Source organism: Martes martes, assembly GCF_963455335.1.
Source record: "Martes martes genome assembly, chromosome: 7".
In the NCBI taxonomy this organism is placed as follows: domain Eukaryota; kingdom Metazoa; phylum Chordata; class Mammalia; order Carnivora; family Mustelidae; genus Martes; species Martes martes.
The window spans coordinates 22,470,043-22,494,735 of record NC_137894.1 but is presented as its reverse complement, the minus strand read 5'-3'; positions in this window follow the sequence as shown (position 1 = coordinate 22,494,735).

Sequence of the window (24,693 nt, the reverse complement as noted above, 5' to 3'; positions counted from 1 at the left end):
ATGGATCCATATAGATTTTAGCATTCTTTGTTCTAGTTCTGTGAAAAATTTTATTGGTATTTTTTAAAATTTTTATTTATTTATTTGACAGACAGAAATCACAAGTAGGCAGAGAGAGAGAGGGAGAGAGAGAGGAGGAAGCAGGCCCCCCGCTGAGCAGAGAGCCCAATGCAGGGCTCGATCCCAAGACCCTGGGATCATGACCTGAGCCAAAGGTAGAGGCTTTAACCCACTGAGCCACCAGATGCCCCTGTTATTGGTATTTTGATAAGGATTGCATTGAATGTGTAGATTGCTTTGAGGAGTATAGACATTTTAACAATATTTGTTCTTCCAATCCGTGTGTATGGAATGTCTTTCCATTTCTTTGTGTCCTCTTCAATTTCTTCAGTGTTTTATAGTTTTCAGAGTACAGATCTTTCACCTCTTTAATTAGGTTTATTCTTTAGTACCTTATTATTTTGGTGAAGTTATAAATGGGATTGTTTTTGTAATTTCTCTTTCTGCTGCTTTGTTATTGGTGTACAGATATTAACAGATTTCTGAATATTGATTTTGTATCTTGTGACTTGACTAAACTTGGTCAGTTCTAACAGTTTTCTTGTGGAGTTTTTTTGGGTTTCTATGTATGGTATCAAGTCATCTGTAAATAGCAAAACTTTTACTTCTTCCATATCAATTTAGATGCTTTGTATTTATTTTTGTGTCTGACTGCTGTGACTAGGACTTCCAATACTATGTTGAATTAAAGTGATGAGAGTGTACAGATCCTTGTCTTGTTCCTGACCTTCAAGGGAAGTTTCTGCTGTCCATCTTTGTATGATGTGAGCAGTGTGTTTTTCATATTATAGCCTTTAATTTGTTGAGATATGTTCCCTCTAAATCTACTTTGTTGCAGGTTTTTATCATGAATGCATGTTGTGCTTTGCCCAATGCTTTTTCTTCATCTATTTAAAGGATCATATTGTTCTTATCCTTTTTTTTATTAATGTGGTGTATCACATTGATTGATTTGTGAATATTGAATCATTTTGCAACTAAGGAATAAATCCTACTGGTTGTGGTGAATGATTTTTAAAAATATATTCTTGGATTCAGTTTTCTAGTATTTTGTTGAGGATTTATGCACCTACATTCATCAGAGATATTGGCCTATATTACTTTATTTTTGTGATGTCTTAATCTGGGTTTGGTATCAGATTAATGCTGACCTCATAGAATGAATTCATAATTTTTCCTTCCATTTCTATTGTTTGGAACAGTTTGAGAAAAAGTAGGCATATACTGTTCTTTAAACGTTTGTTAGAGGGGCACCTGGGTGGCTCAGTGGATTAAGCCTCTGTCTTTGGCTCAGGTCATGATCTCAGGGTCTTGGGATTGAACCTTGCATCAGGCTCTCTACTCAGCGGGGAGCCTGCTTCTCTCTCCTCCCCCCCACCTACTTGTGACCTCTCACTCTCTGTCAAATAAATAAATAAAATCTTTTTTTAAAAGATTTTATTTATTTAGGGGCGCCTGGGTGGCTCAGTGGGTTAAAGCCTCTGCCTTCGGCTCGGGTAATGATCCTAGGGTCCTGGGATCGAGCCCCGCATCGGGCTCTCTGCTCGGCATAGAGCCTGCTTCCTCCTCCCTCTCTCTCTGCCTGCCTCTCTGCCTACTTGTGATCTCTGTCAAATAAATAAATAAAATCTTTAAAAAAAAAAAAAAAAGATTTTATTTATTTATTTGACAGACAGAGAGCACAGGTAGGCAGAGAGGCAGGCAGAGAGGCAGGCAGGGGGTGGGGGAGCAGGCTCCCTGCCCTAGCAGAGAGCCTGATGTGGGACTTGATCCTGAGCCGAAGGCATCGGCTTAACACACTGAGCCACCCAGGTGCCCAATAAATAAAATCTTAAAAAAAACCCTCTATTTGTTAAAATCACCAGTGAAGCCATCTGGTCATGGACTTTTGTTTGTTGGGAGGTTTTTGGTTACTGATTCAATTTCTTTGTTGGTAACTGTCTATTCAAATGTCTATTCCTTCCTGTTTCAGTTTTGATAATATATACAATCCTAGAAATGTATCCACTTCTGGGTTTTCCAATTTGTTGGCATATATTTTTTTTCATAATATTCTCTTATAATTTGTTTGTATTTCTGTGATGTTAGTTTTTTTTTTTTAATTTTATTTATTTATTTGAGAGAGAATGAGTGAGAGAGAGCATGAGAGAGGAGAAGGTCAGAGGGAGAAGCAGACTCCCCAAGGATCTGGGAGCCCGATGCGGGACGATCTTGGAAGTCCGGGATCATGACCTGAGCCAAAGGCAGTCACTCAACCAACCCAGGTGCCCTCTGTGATGTTAGTTTTTATTTCTCCTCTTTAATTTGTATAATTGAGTCCTGTCTCTTTTTCTCTTGATAAATCTGACTAGAGGTTGAATCAATTTTATATATTTTTTCAAAGGGTCAGCTCTGGGTTTCATTGGTATGCTTTATTGTGTGTGTGTGTGTTTTTTAAGATTTTATTTATTTATTTGACAGACGGAGATCACAAGTAGGCAGAGGCAGGCAGAGAGAGAGGAGGAAGCAGGCTCCCTGCTGAGCAGAGAGCCTGATGCAGGGCGGCTTGATCCCAGGACCCTGAGATCATGACCTGAGCCGAAGGCAGAGGCTTTAACCCACTAAGCCACCCAGGTGCCCTGGTATGCTTTATTGTTTATTAAGATTCTATATTATTGGGGTGCCTGGGTGGCTCAGTGGGGTAAGCCTCTGCCTTTGGCTCAGGTCATGATCTCAGGAACTTGGGATCAAGCCCCATGTCAGGCTCTCTGCTTAGCAGAGAGCCTGCTTCTTCTTCTCTCTCTGCCTGCCTCTCTGCCTACTTGTGATCTCTCTCTCTCTGTCAAATAAATAAATAAAATCTTTAAAAAAATTCTATGTCATTTATTTCTGCTGTAACTTCTATTATTCCTTCCCTTCTTCTGGTTTTAGGCTTTGTTTGTTGTTCATTTTCTATTATCTTTAGGTGTAAGGTTAGGTTATTTATTGAGCAAGCATAATAAATGTTTTATACTTAATGCTGATAACTCTAAATACATATATATTTTTGTTCAATCAACAGGCTTTTGGAGACATGTCTTAAAAGAAGTTGGTAGGGCTGATGTCAAAAATGTTCTGCCTTTGTTCTCCTCTAGGATTTTGATGGATTCCTGTCTTACATCCACTTTGAGTTTATCTTTCTATATGGTGTAAGAGAATTGTTGAGTTTCATTCTTTTATACATAGCTTTCCAATTCTCCCAACACCATTTATTGAGTAGACTGTCTTTTTTTCCACTGGATATTTTTTCCTCCTTTGTTGAAGATTATTTGACCATAGAGTTGAGGGTCCATATCTGGACTCTACTCTGTTCCATTGGCTTATGTGTCTGTTTTTGTGCCAGGACCATGCTGTCTTAATGATCACAGCTTTGTAAGAAAGCTTGAAATCAGGCAATGAGGTGCCCCCAGTTTTGTTTTTCTTTTTCAACATTTCCTTAGCAATTTGGGCTCTGGGCAGTCTAGACATTTTGACAATGTTTATTTTTCCAATCCCTGAGAATGGAATGTCTTTCCATCTTTTTGTATCTTCTTCAATTTCTTTCATGAATGTTCTGTAGTTCTTCGAGTATAGATCTTTTATCTCTTTGGTTAGGTTTATTCCAAGGTATCTTATGGTTCTTGGTGCTATAGTAAATAGAATCGATTCTCTAATTTCCCTTTCTATATTTTCATTGTTAGTGTATAAGAAAGCAACTGATTTCTGTACATTGATTTTGTACACATTACTGAATTATTGCATGAGTTCTAGTAATTTCAGGGGTGGGCAGTGTGGGGACTCCTTAAGAAATTAAAAATAGAGTTTCCCTATGACTCTGCAATTGCTCTTCTGGTATTTACCCCAATGATACAGATGTAATGAAAAGAAGGGCCACATATACCTAATGTTCATAGGAGCAGTGGCCACAATTGCCAAACTGTGAAAAGACCCAATATGCCCTTCAACCGATAAATGGATACAGAAGATATGGCCCACTTATATAATGGAATATTACTCAGCCATCAGAAAGGATGAATACTCAACTTTTGTATCAACATGGATGGGACTGGAGGAGATCGATTATGCTGAGTGAAATAAGTCAAGCAGAGAGAGTCAATTATCATATGGTTTCACTTACTTGTGGAACATAAGGAATAACATGGAGGAAATTAGGAGAAGGAAAGAAAAGAGAATTGGGGTAAATTGGAGGGGGAGATGAAGCATGAAAGACTGTGGACTCTGAGAAACAAACTGAGGGTTTTAGCGGGGAGTGGGCAGGGGATGGGTGAGTCTGTTGGTGGGTATTAAGGAGGGCACATATTGCATGGACCACTGGGTGTGGTGCAACAATGAATCTTGGAACATTAAAAAAGTAAAATAAAATTTAATACACAAAATAAAAAATAAAAATAAAGTTGTCAAAAGCTAAAAAAACAAAAAGTATTCTTTCTGCCAAAAACAAACAAACAAACAAACAAAATTTAATGGCTTAACAAAAATTGCAAGAGGTATCCAGGGATCAGAGATGACACAGTCTCTATGATCCCAAAGTTTATTCCTGAAATTAGTCTAAGAAAGCAAAAATCTTTGTTGTACAGGTGGTAAAGATGGTATAGTGAAAATGGTGTCCCCAGGCTTCCATGAAACTGTGGCATGCTTCCAGCCACAAATCTGCTAATCTGTGATACTGGACAGGGAGTTCTAGAATGGACTTTCTAACACTAATAAACAACAGAGGTTGAGATGACAAAGGTGCCTATGAGTTGGAACCTCTCATGACAAACATCTCTGAGGGCTAGCATAGCCAGACAGAGAGAGAAACGCAGATCCCCAGTCTGTTTCATTGCCCACCATGGTGTAACCTTGTAGAGACCAAAGAGAATGTTCTCACTGGTCACAAAGCCAAGCTCTTATGACACAGAACAAGACAAATGGAAAAAAAACTAACAGTTATATCTAAGCCCTGGGTCTCTTGGAGTCACACTAATACCTAAAAAGATATGCTGCAGGTTGGGGACTGTTTATAGTTTTACAATGTACTTAAATACACAGAAGTATTTTTGAGGTTGGTGGGAGAACTAGTGTCAATCTAAACCATTCCATGACCAACTTATCACAGTAGTCTTCTTGAGGTGGCAAGTGCTCTAACCGCTTTTAAGTGTTTTACCCATATAGCTTTGTAGCTTTGGTTCCCAAGATATCCCTTAGCAATAAAAGACACCTCACATGAAGGACAAAGAAAAGGAAAACAAAGACTCTCTCATGGAAGAAATGGATCAGTAATCAAAGCATATGGTACGAAATTCAACCAAAGAATCACCAGCCCAAGGATCTAGTTCCACACATATTTTCTCCTGCAAATCTAAATTTAGAAAGAGAGAAAAGGGACTCTTGCATTCTTGCTCCATTGGACTCTCTCTGCAGATAGAGATTACAGCAGGTGTCAGATGTCCCAGGATCTCTCAGCTGTAACAGTGTCCAGCAAATGGTGTTCAGTGAGTCAAAGTGTCCTGCTGACTACACCATCTGTTGAGGAGTGACAACCTCTGTCCCCTCAAAGGTCCATCTAGATGGCCTAAGAATGAAACTGACATGAGACAGATTAATAGGAGAAAATGGAATTTAATAGGCACATGTATAAGAAATTCACATCGACATGGGAATTCCAAAGACAGTCAGCAAAATGAGGTATATATGCCGTTCTGAACTAAGGAGAATGGGGTAGGGTCTGGGATTTCACAGGAAAATAAGAAGAACATATTTTTGGCCATTAGATATTTGTTCTATTATACAGATTCACATAAAATGTATCTATTTTAATAACTCTATTCTGGGAAAACCCCCAATTTATATTTTTCTGTGTGATTAAGGGAGAGACAATATATTAAGTTCCTGCTATTGCCCCACAGCCTGTTCATAGATAAACATTTTCTCTCTCTGTTTTTTTAATTCATTCTCTTATTCTTATACTTTTCTTTTTAACCTACTTACCACTTCAACTGGATGTTTAATAAAACGTTCCATAGTAACTTTTAAACTTGAACTTTTTTCATACATATAACTTTGTTTCTTTATCCTTTTAAAAAATATGTATAGATATATGTATATGTATAGATATAAGCTTCAAGGTAGTCCTTATTCCCTAGTCAGTTCTACCACATATGTATGTATATATATGTACATAATATGTATATACCCATATGTATATGTGTATACACACACACACACACACACACACACACACACACACACAGAGGTTTTTTTAAATATGTTATTTTTTACTTGACAGACAGAGATCACAAATAGGCAGAGAGGCAGGCAGAGAGAGAGGGGGAAGCAGGCTCCCCACCGAGCTGAGAGCCTGAGGCAGAGCCCAATCCCAGAACTCTGGGATCATGACCTGAGCTGAAGGGAGAGGCCCAACCCACTGAACCACCCAGGCACCCCTATACAGTTTTAATTTACTTATATTTCTGGAAAGTTGAGTCCTCTAACAAAGATAACAAGATATACCCAGGAAGAACTGAAATGAACTTCCTTACCCTCATCAAGTGTTTATAACAACCTTCCATCTTATCTTTTTCTCAGCATTTCTGTGTGTTTGTTTTTGTTTTTGTATATTATAAATCTTATTCTTGTGTTTCATTTGGGCTGTTTTTTTTCTCTCTTTCTTTTAGGTGGTGACTTCTTTTTTTTTAAGTTTTTTAAAAAAAATTTTATTTATTTTCAGCGTAACAGTATTCATTGTTTTTTCACCACACCCAGTGCTCCATGCAATCTGTGCCCTCCTTAATACCCACCACCTGGTTCCCCCACCCTCCCACCCCCCGCCCCTTCAAAACCCTCAGGTTGTTTTCAGAGTCCATAGTCTCTCATGGTTCACCTCCCCTTCCAATTTCCCTCAACTCCCTTCTCTCCATCTACCCTTATCCTCTATATTATTTGTTATGCTCCACAAATAAGTGAAACCATATGATACTTGACTCTCTCTGTTTGACTTATTTCACTCAGCATAATCTCTTCCAGTCCTGTCCATGTTGCTACAAAAGTTGGGTATTCGTCCTTTCTGATGGAGGCATAATACTCCATAGTGTATATGGACCACATCTTCCTTATCCATTCATCCATTGAAGGACATTGAAGCACTGTGGTCTGAGAATATGCAGGGAATAATCTCAGTCTTTTGGTATCAGTTGAGCCCATTTTTGTGACCTAGTATGTGGTCTATCCTGGAGAAAGCTCCATGTGCGCTTGAGAAGAATGAGTATTCTGTTGTTGTAGGATGGAATGTTCTGTATCTATCTATGAGGCCCACCTAGTCCAATGTGTCATTCAAAGCTCTTGTTTCTTTGGTGATTTTCTGCTTGGATGATCTGTCTGTTGCTGAGAGTGGCACATTAAAATCCCCTACAATTAACATACTCTTATCAATATGACTCTTTATTTTTTTATTTTTATTTTTTTAAAAGATTTTATTTATTTACTTGACAGAGAGAGAGATCACAAGTAGGCAGAGAGTCAGGCAGAGAGAGAGGGGGAAGCAAGCTCTCTGCTCAGCAGGGATGCTGAGGCAGATGTGGGGCTCGATCCTAGGACCCTGAGATCATGACCTGAGCTGAAGGCAGTGGCTTAATCCACTGAGCCACCCAGACGCCCCATGACTCTTTATTTTGATTAACAGTTGGCTTATGTAGTTGACAGCTCCCGTGTTGGGGGCATAAACATTTACAATTGTTAGATCTTCTTTCCATTTAGGAAAGATGTAGTGTCCTTCTGTATCTCTGACTACAGTCTTAGTTTAAAATCTAATTCATCTGATATGAGAAACACTACCCCAGCTTTCTTTTGAGGCCCATTGGTATGAAAGATGGTTCTCCATCCCTTCACTTTCAGTCTGGATGTATCTTTAAGTTCAAAATGAGTCTCTTGTAGACAGCATATGGATGGGTACCGTCATTTTATCCAGTATGCAGCCCTGTGCTCTTTTATGGGAGCAGTTAGGCCATTCACACTGAGAGTGATTATTGAAAGGTAAGTTTTATAGTCATCATGTTGCCTGTGAAGTCCTTGTTTCCATAGCTTGTCTCTGTAAATTCCTGTTCTATATCACTCGTGGGTTCTTTCTTCTTTCATAGAACCCCATTAATATTTCTTGTAGTGCTGGCTTGGTAGTCACGTAATCTTTTAGTCTTTGCCAATCTTGAAAGTTCTTTATGTCTCCATCCATTTGGAATGTCAGTATTCTTGGCTGCATGTTCTTCTCATTTAGTGCCCTGAATATGTCTTGCCAGCCCTTTCTGCAGTCAAATGCTCTACCACTGAGCTATACCCCCATTGCCAGCCCTTTCTGGATTGCCAGGTTTCTGTGGACAGGTCTACCATTATTCTTGTGTTCCTCCCTCTGTATGTAAGGGATCTTTTCCCCCTAGCTGCCCTTAAGACATTTTCTCTGAATTTATGATTCATAAATTTCACAATTACATATCTGGTCATCTTTCTACCCTCGTTGATCTTGGGGGGGGTGCCCTCTCTACCTCTAGGACATGAACACTTTTCCGTTCCTCAGATCAGGGAAATTCTCATCTAGGATTTGTTCAACTATATCTTCTAGTCCTCTATCTCCCTCCACCCCCTCAGGGATCCCAATAATTCTGACACTGGAACATCTTGTGGCATCATTTATTTCTCTAATTCTGTTTTCATGGCTTCTAAGTTGTTTATTCCAGGCCTCTTCCTGGTCCTTCTTTTCTACCAGTTTGTCTTCTAGATCACTAACTCGATCTTCTGCCTCATTTACCCTAGCTTTTACAGTATTTAGATTAGATTGGATCTCATCGATAGCATTTTTAAATTCTGCCAGATCAGCTCTCACTTCTGCCCTTAGAGGTTCTATGTTGGCACTAATGGTCTTCTACAACCTAGCCATTGCCTGGATAATTGTTACCCTGAATTCTATTTCTGACATCTTGTTTATGTCCATATCCAATAGTTCTGTGGCAGAGGCCACAGTCTCTGGATCTTCCTGTGTTTGGTGTTCCTCCTCCTAGTCATTCTGGTGAGAGGTGGTTGAGGGGATGTATAGCTGAAAATATCAACCATGATCCAGGATAGGTGCACCTTATTCAGTGATGATCTTCTGCCTCTGTAGAGGTCCAGAAGTGTATAATCTTACATCTCAGGCAGATTTCATGGTTTTTCAGAAACCATGATATGTAGATATGGTAGATATGTAGCTCAATTCATGGGACCATTTGAAACAAGATCTCCTACTTCTCCCCCATCTTGCCCCTCCTTGGAGCTTGTAAATTTTAGTGAGTTTTTTTTCCCCCTCTTGTGCAAATTGTCCACAGGGCCACCAAAATCCCTTTTTAGGTGGTAATACCAGCAATATACCTTCACTGCCTTTTTTTTTCTTTTTGAAAACAGAAAAGGTTTGATTTTTAGATGAGATATTCCAGGTACTTTGTAAGAACTTAACTCAGTCATTGTATCCAGAACATACATTCATTTCAACATATAAGTTACTCCACTTTGAATACTCTATTAAAGTTAAAAATTTCTAGCTTAAAAGGGTTGTCACATTTCCAAAAATAATTAGGTAATATGCTTATTAAAATGCTGGTTTGCAGAACTGAGTACATTATAGATAGTTCATTAATGTTCTTTATATGTAACTTAAAGTTAAAATTTGAGGAATTAGAATTTTTATTACCAGAACTGCATAGCAAAACCATGTCCAGATGATAGACATACTAAATAATCTATAGATCAAGATAACCTGTAAGCCATTTAATAATTCAATCTAAAGGAAAAATAAATTTTAGGAGAGATAATACATGATATATAGGTTAACAAAGGTTTGAAATGCTTAATCCTATATTTATTTATTTATTATTAATAATTAATTCATAAATTCAATCAGCTAACATATAGAACATCATTAGTTTCAGATGTAGAGTTCAATAATTTATCAGTTGTGTATAACACCCAGTGTTCATCATATCACATGTCCTCCTTAATGCTCATCACCCAGCTACCCCAGCCATCCACACACATCCCCTTCAGCATCCCTGTTTGCTTCCCAGAGTTGAGTCTCTCATTGTTTGTCTCCTCTCTGATTTCTTCCCATTCAGTTTTCCCTCCCTTCCCTGTTTCTTATGTTCCATATATGAATGAAACCTTATGATAATTGCCTTTCTCTGATTGATTTATTTCATTTAACATAACACCCTTCAGTTCCATCTCTGTCAAGGTATTTATCCTTTCTTTTTAAAAAAAATAGCATATAATGTATTATTATTTGTTTCAAGGGTACAGGTCTGTGATTCATCAGTTATATACAATACCCAGTGGTCACCACAACACATACCCTTCCCAATGTCGACCACCCAGCCACCCCATCCATCCCACCTCCCCTCCACTCCAGCAATCCTGTTTGTTTCCTAAGATTAAGAATCTCTTATGGTTTGTCCCCCTCTCTGGTTTCATCTTTTCCTGTCTTCCCCTATGATTCTCTGCCTTGTTTCTTAAATTCCATGTATCAGTGATAGCAAATGATAATTGTCTTTCTCTGATTGATTTATTATGCCAAAATAATACCCTCTCATTCCATCCACATCATTGTAAATAGCAAGATTTCTTTCTTTCTTTCTTTTTTTTTTTTTTTTTTTTGATGGCTGCTTAAAATCTCAGTGCATATATATACCACATCTTCTTTATTCGTTCATCGGTTGGTAGACATCTAGGCTCTTCCATAGTTTGGCTATTGTGGAGATTGCTTCTATAAACATTGAGGTACATGTGCCCCTTTGGATCACTACATTTGTAAGTTTGGGGTAAATACTCAGTAGTGCAATTGGTGAGTCATAGGATAGCTCTATTTTCAACTTTTTGAGGAAACTCCTTACTGTTTTCCGGAGTCACTCTGCCAGCTTGCATTCCCACAAACAGTGTAGGAGAGCTCCCCTTTCTCTTTATCCTTGCCAACATCTGTCCCTTCCTGATTTGTTAATTTTAGTGCTTCTGACTGGTGTGAGGTAATATCTCATTGTGGTTTTGATTTGTATTTCCCTGGTGGTGAGGGATGTTGAGCACTTTTTCATGTGTCTGTTGGCCATTTGGATGTCTTCTTTGCAGAAATGTTTGTTTATTGCCCATTTCTTGATTGGATTATTTGTTCTTTGAGTGGTATTCATCCTTTCTGGAGGTTGAGTAACATCCTATATTTTTAATGCAACAAAAGTTCTCAAATATTAAAGTAGGCACATACACCTAATATATTTTATCCTGTGAAAACAAACTGCTGAATCATTTGGTTGTTTCGATATTATTTGGGCTAAATTTACTCTACATGTGGCACTGAGCAGTCATAAATGGAAAATGCAATTGCCTGAATGGAAACATAGCTTAAATAATTTATTTAATACTACTATTCTACAAAGATATACTAATGCTGTCATTGACATTTACAGTTGTACAAAGTCTTGCTAAAGATTCACAAGCTTGATGAGACAATACAAAAAGGTCGCAGGTCATGAATGAACTAAATAATATCTTAAGTATATGGGTATATCGACACTCCATTTGGATGTTTAGTTTGTAGGGATGTTGATCAATTTTCCCTTCCACAAGATATCACACTCCTCATTACATTGATGACATTATGCTAAATGGAAATAATGAGAGTAACAAGTACTCTAGACTTAATAGCAAGACGTTTATGTGTGAATGGATGTATAATTAATGCAAATAAAATCTAGGGAATTCTACCTAAATGAAAATTATAGGAGTCCACTGATTTTGGGGTATATCCAGATATCTCTTTTAAATTTTAGAATAAGTTTGTGCCTGGATATTTCTACAATCTAGAAAGAGGCACAGCTGCTTGTGAGTCACAACCTTTTAATCAATTCTTCAACTTGAGCCAGTTTACAGACCTTGAACTCCTGAATGAATGGGAGACCTTGATAAAAGACCCTGGAATACTATCAAAAATGTATACTGTTAATTTCCATTTGAGCCTTCCCTAAAGGAACCTATGGCTTTTTACCAGGGTAACTGTGCATTGTAGGAAAGGACATAATCAGACCCTTCTGGACTATTGGATGCTGCTCTGAATGCACACTCTTTCCAGGGTAAATAAAACACCACTACAGTCCTCTAGTCAGATTAGGAGCTCATGGTATTCAGAGTATCAATAGAGTTTTAGCACAGATCTATCTCACATTGTGTCCAGTGGGTTTCTGAACACATGCTATGGTTCTTCCCCCAGTTTTAGAATGTATAATTGGAATAAAAAATATTTTGCAGCTGACGCAATCTTCATATTGGTTCCTGACCCACTGAGTGAGGACTATAATGGTAGGAAAGGCCACATATAAACTATTAAAATTGACTATATGTAAGAACATAGTAAATACAGAATAATACTGCTTTCTTGGTGGGATTTCAGAGATTTGCCCCACTAACAAGAACTTTTGAGATGCAGAGGTATTAATTCTTACCCACATCCTTATTCAAGTCTTCAGTTTGCCCAAGATAGAAGATAGATGGGAAAGGGCAGTGGATTATACCATAAGTTTAGCCAAGATTACATCAGAAGCTTAGCACAAACTTGTTATTCCACCTCTAGCTGTTATATGAGATGTAGTTATTTTGCTTGAGCAAATTCATATATCCCTGCACTTGTGTGCATTTATTGATATGGCTAATGTTTTTTTCTTTATACATGTCCATGAGGCCCACTGGAAGGATTTTTCTTACAGCTGGCAAGACCAGCAACATACCTGTACAGTCATACCTCAGTGGTGTGTAAACTTTCAGCCTTATGCATCAATTTAAATATTAGGAATCTTTTAAAAAAAGATTTTAGTTATGTATTATTTAGAGAGAGATAGAGCAAGGGAGAGAGAGTGCAAGCAGGGGTAGCAGCAGGCAGAGGGGTAAGCAGTCTCCTTGCTGAACAAAGAGCCATTGGGACTCAATCCCAGGACCCTGGGATCATGACCTGAGCTGAAGGCAGATGCTTAACTGACTGAGCCACTCAGGCATCCTGATATTAGGGATCTTGATTACTTTTATTTCCCACAATATACATTGCAAAACTATCACAATAATGATATGCTGATAGAACTTCTAGAAGATGATTTTCAACTTCTCTACACTTACTGACAACGTATTTGCATGTCAGAGAGTATGGAATAAGTCTGATTAAAATTCAGAGGCCCTCTACCTCAGTGAAATTTCTGAGTCCAGTCCAGTGTTGTAATACATGTCCAGATTACCGTTTTAAGGTAAAGGATTTTTTTTTTTTTTGCATCATGCCCCTTCTACATCAGAAAAAGCACAATGCTGGTGGGACTTTTTAGATTTTGGATACTGTATATTCCTCACAAATAATTGCATTAAATGGCTGTATGCACCTGATTCTTAGTCCTCCTGTACTTCCTTTTCTCTCCTAGCTTATACTTAGTCCATCATGGAGATTTTCCTGTGACAAATCACAGAAGAAAAAATGTGGGGCTGGTTTATAGATGGTTCTGCATCAGATGTATATACCACCCAAAAGTATACTGCTACCCATCTCTGGGACATCTCTGAAGCACAATAGTAAAGGGAAATCCACCCATGGACAGGACATCAAGAAGTTCACATGATTGTTCTCTTAATTTAGAAGGAGAAATGACTAAACATGTCATTATATATTAATTTATGAGCTCTGGCCAATGGTCAGAGTTTTGAAGGGAAAATGAATGTAAAATTGTTGATAATGACATTTGGGTAAAAAAGAATATGGACAGGCCATTTCCATTGGGCAAAATAACATGAAAATATTTGTGTCCTGTGTGAAAGTTTACTAAATGATGACTTTGGGAGAGGAAGATTTCAACAACCAAGTGGGTAAGATGAAATATTACTGTAGATATCAGTCAGATTCTTTCCACAGCCACCTCTGTCATTGCCCAACATGCTCATGAACAAAGAGGCCATGGCAAGCAACAGACATTATGCATGGACTCAACAGCAGTATTATACACTTACCAAGTTGGAGTGACCAATCTGCCAACAATGGACAACAGCATTGATTTCCTGATGTAGCACCTGAGGTGTTTAACTAGCTGCCTTGTGGCAGGATAATTATATTCCTATGCTTCCATGAAGGAAGGGGCAGCTTTTGTCCTTACTTGAGCACATCCTTCATTTGGATATAAACTTATTTTTACTGCATGCCATGCTTCAATTGATACTACCATCTTTATACTTATGGAATGAGTTTTCTACTGCCATGGTATTTTAGATGGTATTGTTTCAGATCAAGAAATTCACTTCATGGCACAAGAAGTCTAGTAATGGATGTGTATTCACAGAATTCACTGGCCATGCCACATTCCCCAAATTCAGAAGCAGCTGGATTGATAGAATGGTAGAAAAACCTTTAGAAGCCTCAGTTACAAAACTGGTTAGATGGCAATATGTTGCAGTGCTATAGGTCCTTCAGGAGTTTGTATATTCTCTATTCTCTAAATTACCTTCTGATATATAGTGTTCTTTCTTTTATATTCAGAATTCATAGTTTAAAGAAAAAGATACAAAATCCCACAAAAACAACACAAAAACCCCCCAGAACTTATAGTTTCAGAAATCAAGTGAGGAAATAGGAGTAGGATCATTTTTGCTTCCAATTCCTGTGATTTTTGTGTTCTGGTCATTTACAGGCCATCATTCTTGTGGAAAGAATGCTTCCAACAGGAGATAAAACAGTAATGCTCCTGAATGAAGTACAACACTGCAACCTGGTCACATTGGACTCCTTGTGCCTCTGAATCAACATGTAAGGAAGAGAGTTTTAGTGTAGTCTAGGGTGATTATTTGTGATTACTGTCAGAGAAAATCTATAGCTAAGCAATTAGTTAAAGTGGTAAAAGCAGATTTATTTAGAACTATTGTAATAGGGTAAAAGAGATCTCAGTGTTGGTTAAATGGGTCAATTCTAGGGGTGCCTGGGTGGCTCAGTGGGTTAAAGCCTCTGTGTTCTGCTCAGGTTATGATCTCAGGGTCCTGGGATTGAGCCCTGCTTCAGGTTTTCTGCTCGGCGTGGGGACTGCTTCCTCCTTTCTCTCTGCCTGCCTCTCTGCCAGCTTGTGGTCTCTGTCTGTCAAATAAATAAATAAAATCTTTAAAAAACATAAATGGGTCAATTCTGAATACAGCATAAGCAAGTAGTTATTTACAGCTTAGGAGTCTGAGGGGAGTTGATGGATTGAAAATTACTAAAACAAAATATAATTAACTGTAAGGAAATTTTGATAAAACAGATCTAATATGATTATTGTTAAAAACAAGCCAGGCTTACCAGAAATCACCTGGAGGATTGTGGAAAATGAGAAATCTGATTAGACATCCAGGATGAGAAGATATGGAGGATGTGGAATACTTTCTATGTTAACTTATCAGCATTCTTTCTGAAGAGTTTACAAGGAATTTTAAAGATGGGCCAATGAGAAGTTTCAGGAGCTTGGTTAAAATTTGGTCAGGCAGAGAACCTTTTCAGTACCCACATTATGAGAAAGAATGAAAAGACATTCTTTCTTACTTTGAATAATCTATGTCCATTTCTTGGTTAGTCACTTTTTTTGTTTTGTTTTGTTTTGTTTTGTTTTGTTTTTTACTTTTTATTTTATTTTTTTTAATTTTTTATTTATTTTCAGCGTAACAGTATTCATTGTTTTTTCACCACACCCAGTGCTCCATGCAATCTGTGCCCTCCCTAATACCCACCACCTGGTTCCCCCACCCTCCCACCCCCCGCCCCTTCAAAACCCTCAGGTTGTTTTTCAGAGTCCATAGTCTCTCATGGTTCACCTCCCCTTCCAATTTCCCTCAACTCCCTTCTCCTCTCCATCTACCCTTGTCCTCTATGTTATTTGTTATGCTCCACCAATAAGTGAAACCATATGATACTTGACTTTCTCTGTTTGACTTAAGATGGAAGACCATTCCATGCTCTTGGATGGGAAGAATAAACATCGTTAAAATGTCTATACTGCCCAGAGCAATCTATACTTTTAATGCCATTCCAATCAAAATTCCACCAGTATTTTTCAAAGAGCTGGAGCAAATAATACTAAAATTTGTATGGAATCAGAAGAGACCCCGAATTGCTAAGGAAATGTTGAAAAACAAAAATAAAACTGGTGGCATCACGTTACCTGATTTCAAGCTTTACTACAAAGCTGTGATCACCAAGACAGCATGGTACTGGCATAAAAACAGACACATGGACCAGTGGAACAGAGTAGAGAGCCCAGATATGGACCCTCAACTCTATGGTCAAATAATCTTTGACAAAACAGGAAAAAATATCCAGTGGAAAAAAGACAGTCTCTTCAATAAATGGTGCTGGGAAAACTGGACAGCTATATGTAGAAGAATGAAACTTGACCATTCTCTTACACTGTACACAAAGATAAACTCGAAATGGATAAAAGACCTCAACGTGAGACAGGAATCCATCAGAATCCTCGAGGAGAACATAGGGAGTAACCTCTTTGATATCAGCCACAGCAACTTCTTTCAAGATATGTCTCCAAAGGCGAAGGAAACAAAGGCAAAGATGAACTTCTGGGACTTCATCAAGATAAAAAGCTTCTGCACAGCAAAAGAAACAGTCATCAAAACAAAGAGGCAACCCACGGAATGGGAGAAGATATTTGCAAATGACAGTACAGATAAAAGGTTGATATCCAGGATCTATAAAGAACTCCTCAAACTCAACACACACAAAACAGATAATCATACTAAAGAATGGGCAGAAGATATGAACAGACACTTCTCCAAGGAAGACATACAAATGGCTACCAGACACATGAAAAAATGTTCATCATCACTAGCCATCAGGGAGATTCAAATCAAAACCACATTGAGATACCACCTTACACCAGTTAGAATGGCCAAAATTAGCAAGACAGGAAACAACGTGTGTTGGAGAGGATGTGGAGAAAGGGGAACCCTCTTACACTGTTGGTGGGAATGCAAACTGGTGCAGCCACTTTGGAGAACAGTGTGGAGATTCCTCAGGAAATTAAAAATAGATCTTCCCTATGACCCTGCAATTGCATTGCTGGGTATTTACCCCAAAGATACAGATGTAGTGAAAAGAAGGGCCATCTGTAGCCCAATGTTTATAGCAGCAATGGCCACGGTCGCCAAACTGTGGAAAGAACCAAGATGCCCTTCAACGGATGAATGGATAAGGAAGATGTGGTCCATATACATTATGGAGTATTATGCCTCCATCAGAAAGGACGAATACCCAACTTTTGGTTAGTCACTTTTGTTTATTAAAGATTTATTAATCATCTGCTGACACTAGGTAGTAGAGGATATGCTGTATGGTGCAAGCCACTGGGCGTTTAATGAGAGGGAATTTCTATGAGAATAAAAAAAAAAAAAACAAAGATTGATATTAAACCCAGTTTCTGATTCCAGAGGGCAACCTGTTGAAAAGATTTCTAGATGTTTATCTCTAAGCATCTTTAGATGTTGTGTGTACAATAGAGCCAGTCCAGTAGATTTCCTGCTTTGCAGTTTGATTGTGGTGATGGCATTGAATGTCTGGGTGAACTTTCTGAGTGAACCACACAGAATATGCAAGAAATTTGGCCGTACATTATCTGTTATGGAGATTTCCCTGATGTTTACATCAAGTCTTTCACCTTCAACTTTCAAGGCTTTGAGAAAAGGGAAGTCTAGTTTGCAATGATTCCAAGTCAGAAGGGAGGAAAATGCAAATGTCAATTTGAACAGTTGCAGCCTGATATTGGAAGAAACTAGAATATTTAAGGATTTGTTAAGGATGGGCAAAATGTGAAGATAGAGCTTACAAAGTTACATTGTAATTTTCCATTTAAACATAATTTTCTTTCTATTGTCATCACCATTAAATCAGACATAATCAAAATAAGAATAATTATTTTGCAAAATAAATCCACACTTGTTACACTTAGTGTGATTATGTAAGTGCAGCAAGGAAAGGTACTGACCACATGTGTATCTAGGGTTTTTGTTATTGGAACTTTTAATAAGGAATCTTTTGATTTTTTTTTAAACCTCCTAAGGCTACCAAGCCAAGCCAAAAACTTGCCACATATTTTTCTGCAATACCTACAGATCTAGGTATAATATATAATCTCTCTTCTTGGGATCTGAAACTCATCCTGAAACTTCTGGTCTTGCCAGAAAATGGACTTTCTTATTGACTTTTAAAATGAAGAAACCTATAAGACAGATTCAGGTTTGTTTGTTTGTTTGTTTGTTTGTTTTCTCCAAGAGGGTTACAAGAATTGACTCCTTACTTAGTTCTTTAAAGCTGTCAGGGCATATCTCATTTAGTGTGCTTATTCTCAAATACGACCTTCCAGTCAGAGTTTTGTCAATATAACCAATGTTTTAAATTGGGTACTGTTAAAATAACAGGGTTGAGCTTATGAGAGTATATTGCCATAAAAATAAGAATACTCAATAAGGGTTTTCAAATTCCAGAGGAATCAGTTGGGGAGAAAAGTTGTTTTATCTTTTTCCACAAAATTATATTTTACCAAATTCCTATAATTTATATGCAGCTTAAGAGAAAAAGTTTTCCTTCTTTATGGAAAATAAAACCTTAAAAAACTGAATGTTCAAAGAAAACTGTTTTTATTAATTATAATTGTCTCCATCAGTTTATTAAGACCTATGTAATTAAGTTTTGTTCAGCTAGCTCTTGGGCCAGTAGTTTTAGGGATCCATTACCTCCTTTATACTTCTGGAAATTCCAGAAACATAGTCTCAAAATTGTCACAGTTTTATCATCATGTAGTATTAATGCCTGTAGCTGATTGTAAATTCTTTTGGAGAGGACTCAGAGCAAAAAATAACTGAATAACAAATGAGTGTAAAAGGCCGGGTAAACTTCTTTCATTGGACAAGAAACAAACAAACAAACAAACAAACACCAAAAACTTAGTTATTTCAGTGGCATACAATATCTAAGGATAATAACTAGAGAACAAGAAAACCTAAATTTTCTAGAAAACAGAAAAGTAAACTTCTATGAACATATAATTTCTAGAATATCTGTATTAGCAATGTATTAATATATACATACATATATAGAGAAAATTTATTATAACGTCTTATTTGACAATGCTTCTGACATAATTTTTAAAAAGATTGTATTTATTTATTTGACAGAGAGAGAAAGAGAGGGAGAGCACAAGCAAGAGGAGTGACAGGCAAAGGGAGAGGGGGAAGACAGTTTCTTGCTCAGCAGGAAGCCTAATATGGGGCTCAATCCCAGGACGCTGGGATCATGACCTGAGCCAAAGGCAGACACTTAACTGACTGAGCCACCCAGGTGCCCCACTTCTGACATAATTTATCATCATAAGTAAATCTAATTATTTTACCATACCCCTTTCATAAGGCAAGAGACAAATCCTTTGATATTTTCCAGGCGCATTTGGGAAAGTTACTTTGCAATAAAAAATATTCCATTTAGAGTCCATAGTTTGAAGGGGTGGGGGATGGGAGGTTGGGGGAACCAGATAGTGGGTATTAGGGAGGGCACAGATTGCATGGAGCACTGGGTGTGGTGCAAAAACAATGAACACTGTTATGCTGAAAAGAAATAAAAAATTAAAAATATATATTCCATTTAGAATTTGATTTTGGGAAATTGCTAAAATGTAAAAGTCTGAACCCTGAGTACATGAGACCACAAATCACTGTGAACTATACTTAGTTATCCATTTAATCAAAGTGACAATTAAAATATTTCAAAGGCAAGCACGGAAAGTTATGTAATTGTAAAACAAAAAAATAGAAAGCTTCTAATATTGAGAAGTGAGTTATATTAAATAATCAATAAGGACCTTTCCTAATAAGGACATCAAGAAGCACAGGAGATTATTTTAAGTATCAAATTCTTGGTTTCCCAGGCATAATACTTAATAGGTAAAGTAAAACTGTTTTATAATTTCTTATTAAAAGCAGATCAATAATCTAAGAAAACTTTGTTTTTATATGATAGAAGGAGAAGCAAATCTAGTTTTGTACCAGTGTAATACTAATCCTAAGGTTAATTTAAACATATGTTATAAACAGGGCATCCTGATAGCCCATTTGTTTAAGTGTCCAAGTATTGGTTTCAGCTCACGTTGTGTGAGATCAAGCCCCAAGCTGGGCTCTATGCACAGCACAGACTCTGCTTGAGATTTTCTCTTTTTCCCTCTCTCCTCCCTTCCACCCCCTCCTTGCTTGCTATCTTTCTCTCAAATAAAAAAATAAAATCTTTAAAAAACATTATAAATAAATTAATCCAAATCTTACATTTGAACACACAACATAGAGTTTATTTTCCATGGTTTATTTGCCATAATCCTTATACAACATTTTCCACTTTATATCTATTTGGCTTTTGTCTTACTCTTGCCTTCTTTCTCATTTTGGAACAACAATTCATTCACTTTAGGGCAAAATTATGCTCTTCCTTTTAGAAAAACACATGCCTCATACCTTTCCTTATAAAAAAAAAAAGAGTCTTAACTGCCTTACATTAGAGACTTTCTTTGTTTACCCTTATTAGTCCTAATATATTTATTGGAATTTTAAATCAATATTCTCCTTTCTACATGGAGAAAACCAGGACATAAACAATGGTTAACTCTCTGGCATGTACTAAATTTTGTAGCAAATTTGTGAGTACATCATTTCATAATTTTCTAGAGGCACATGTCTTTTTCACAGTACATTTTCTCATGTTTAAAAACACCCAGTATGTTAAGATTCTCTATGCCATATAAAAACAAGATGTCAAGTATAGATAAAATTATGTTCAGTAATTAATATTTCAATATTTCATCCTTTTTAGATACTTTCTATCTATTCAGTGATTTCACATTGAACCATAAAGCTTTACGTTTTCAAGTTACAAAAAAGTAAGTGAAACTACTTTTAAGTAGATATTATAAAACTCAATTACTATAAAACATGTTTTAAAACAAAACATTATACAACATAATTATTGAAAAATTCATTTATAAATATCACACCTTTTCTTGCTTTGAATGTAAGAACTTCTTTCACAAAACTCCTAGAAAAAGCAGATAACCTCTTTAAAAATTATTTGAATTCATTTTAGGTAACATATAGTGTGTTATTAGGTACAGGGGTAGAAATTTAGTAATTCATCAGTTGCATATAACATCAAAGGCCCTCTCATACATCATTACATCAAGGGCCCTACTTATGCCCATTACCCAATTACCCCATGCCCCATCCACCTTCCCTCCAGCAACTCTCAGTTTGTTTCCTATAGTTAAAAGTTTCTCATAGTTTATCTGCCTCTCTGATTTCTTCCTATTACAGTTTTTCTTCCTTCCCCTATGAACCTCTATACTGTTTCTTATATTCCTTATATGAGTGAAACCATATGATAATTGTCTTTCTATGATTGACTTATTTCACTCAGCATAATATTCTCCAGTTCCATCCATGTCATTGTAAATGGTAAGATTTAATTTTTTCTGATGGCTGAGTAACATTCCGTCAATTCCATTCCATATAAACTCTCTCTATATATATATAGAGAGAGAGTCTTTCTGTTCTTAATGATAATAACATTAGGCAGAAGAGTTCTCTAATGTCTTGCAGTGTAGTATCCCCTGTTACCCAAGGCCTAGTGCTCATCTATCTATCTATCTATCGATAGATAGATAGATAGATATACCACATCTTCTTTATACATTCATCTGTTGATAGACATCTAGGTTCTTTCCATAGTTTGGATATTGGGGACATTGCTGCTGGAAACATTGTGGTGCAGATGCCCCTTCAGATCATTAGATTTGTATTTTGGTGTAAATACCTTGTAGTGCAATTTCTGGGTCATAGGGTAGCTCTATTTTCAACTACCAGAGGAACCTCTGTACTGTTTTCCAGAGTGGCTGTACCAGTTTGCATTCCCACCCAATGCAAGTGAGGTGTCTTCTCATTTCTTGACTAGATTTTTGTGTTTTTTGGGGAGTTGAGTTTGATAAGTTCTTTTTAGGTTTTGGATACTAATCCTTCATCTGATATGTCATTTGCAAATATCTTCTTCCATTTTGTGGGTTGCCTATAGTCTGGTTGACTGTTTCTTTTTCTGTGCAAAAGCATTTTTATCCTGATGGAAACCTAATGATTCATAAAAAAAAAAACAAAAAACAAAAAACAAAAAACAAACACCAGATACCTTGAGAGAGAGGGGAAGATGGTGGTGGAGTAGGAGGAACTAAGCTTGCCCCATCCCACAAATAGAACTAGATAACTATCAAATCATCCTAAACAACCCATAAATTGACTTGAAGATTCACAGAACAAACTTCACAACTAAAGATAAAGAAGAGACCTCATCAACAAAGGTAGAAAGTGTGGAGATATAGTTTGAGAGAAAAACAGAATATGGTCTCTGCAGTGGGAAGGTAGCCATGGTCATGGAGAAGGGCAAGAGATAGATTAACACACAGAGGAGTGCATGGGAAAGATGAATCTCCATAGCAATTGGCTTGGAAAGTGAAAGAGGCTGAATTTTGTGAGTTATTGTAACCAACAGGACATAAAGTCTGGAGTTCTAAAGTTGGCTTGAAGAGAACCTGGAGGCATTGGGATGGCTCTTGGAGTGAAGGCAAGGCAATCAGACCAGACATACAGGATGGAAACAACAATCAGAAGAACACCTGGAAGCACAGAGTGGGGAGGCTATTTGATCACCTCAGAACATGTCCCATAGAGGCCACATTAATGGAGAGACCCCTTCAGGAATGAAGTAACTTGCAGGTGCCATCTACCACCTTCATCCCATAGCATAAGCACAGAACTTGCACTGGCTCCCTAACTTGCTTACACCAAGCCCTGTCCCCTGCCCTTGTGCTGTAGTGGAACTGCTCTTATCAGTCAAACTTGCCACAGTCCAAGTGCAGAGGGCCCCCTCCCCAGAAGACCAGCTCAAATCTTTGTGCAAACTGCATCTCCTGACCCACAAGCTTTACCGGGCCTCAATTACTGTGGAAATAGCAACATGTCTCATTTCACAAACAGACTAGAGCACACCTAGTAAAAACTTACCACATTCAGGTCAGGACTAAGCACTGCCTATGACAGGCAAAAAAAAGCCTCTACAGATGATTTACCTGAAGAATAAAGTGGACTGGACACAATAACAGAGCACATATTGGAGACACTCCCTAAAGCACAAGGCCTTGGGTAACAGGGGATACTACACTGCAAGGCATTAGAGAACTCTTCTGCCTAATGTTATTATCATTAAGAACAGAAAGTCTTACACAAATTGAGAAGACAGAGGAATTTGTCCCAAATGGAGGAAAAGGATAAGGCCATGGCCAGAGATCTAAGTCAAACATATATAAATAATATGCCTGATAGAATATTTAAAGTAATGATCATAAAGTTGATCCCTGGACTTGAGATAAGAGCAGAAGACATTAGTGAAACCCTTCACATGAAATAAAGAATAACAGCAGAGATAAAGGACTTAATAAATGAAATAAGAAATAAACTTGATAGAATGAACAGTAGGATGGAAGAGGCAGAGAAATGAATTAATAACCTATAAGACCTAGAGGAGTAATGGAAAGTAATCAGGCTGAACAAAAGAGAGAGAAGAGTTATGGAATATAAAATAGACATAAGGAACTTAGTGACTCCATCAAATGTAATAACATTTGTATTATTGGAGTCCCAGAAGAAGAGAATGAAAAAAGGGCATAAGTTTTATTGGGAAAAAGAATTACTGAAAACTTCCCTAACCTGAGGGAGGAAACAGATATCCAGATCTGGAGGGCACAAAGAACCCCCAACAAAATTAACAAAAGCAGCTCTATATCAAGACATATTATAATTAAAATGACAAAATGTATAGTGATAAAGAAAAAAAAAAGTTTTAAAAAAACAAGGCAAAAACATCCAATGGAAACCTCATAAGGCTGTCAGGGGATTTTATAGCAGAAACTTTCTAAGCCAGAAGGGAGTGTCATAATATCTTCAAGGTGCTGAGTGGGAAAATTTGTAGCCAAGAATACTCTATTCAGCAAGGCTATTATTCAGAACAGAAGTAGAGATAAAGAGTTTCTTAGACAAACAAAAATTAAAGGTGTTCATAACCACTAACCTACCCCTGCAAGAAATACTAAAGAGGACTCTTGGAGTAGAAACTAGAGGTCAAAGCATCAGTATAAAGGTATGAAACAAAAAAGCATTAAAAATGAGCATTTCTATAAAAATTCAGTCATTGGAACTCACAAAAAATGCTGCAAATATCACACAATATATTTAAAATGTGGGTGGGTGAGGCAAAAAGAATGGTTTATTTATTTATTTATTTTAAGATTTTTATTTATTTATTTGACAGAGAGGGAGAGAGAGAGACAGTGAGAGAGGGAACATGGGCAGGGGGAGAGGGAGAAGCAGGTTTCTTGATGAGCAGGGAGCCCATGTGGGACTCGATCCCAGGACCCTGGGATCATGACCTGAGCCAAAGACAGATGCTTAATGACAGTCACCCAGGCACCCCATAAAAATGGGTTTAAATTTAAACAACCA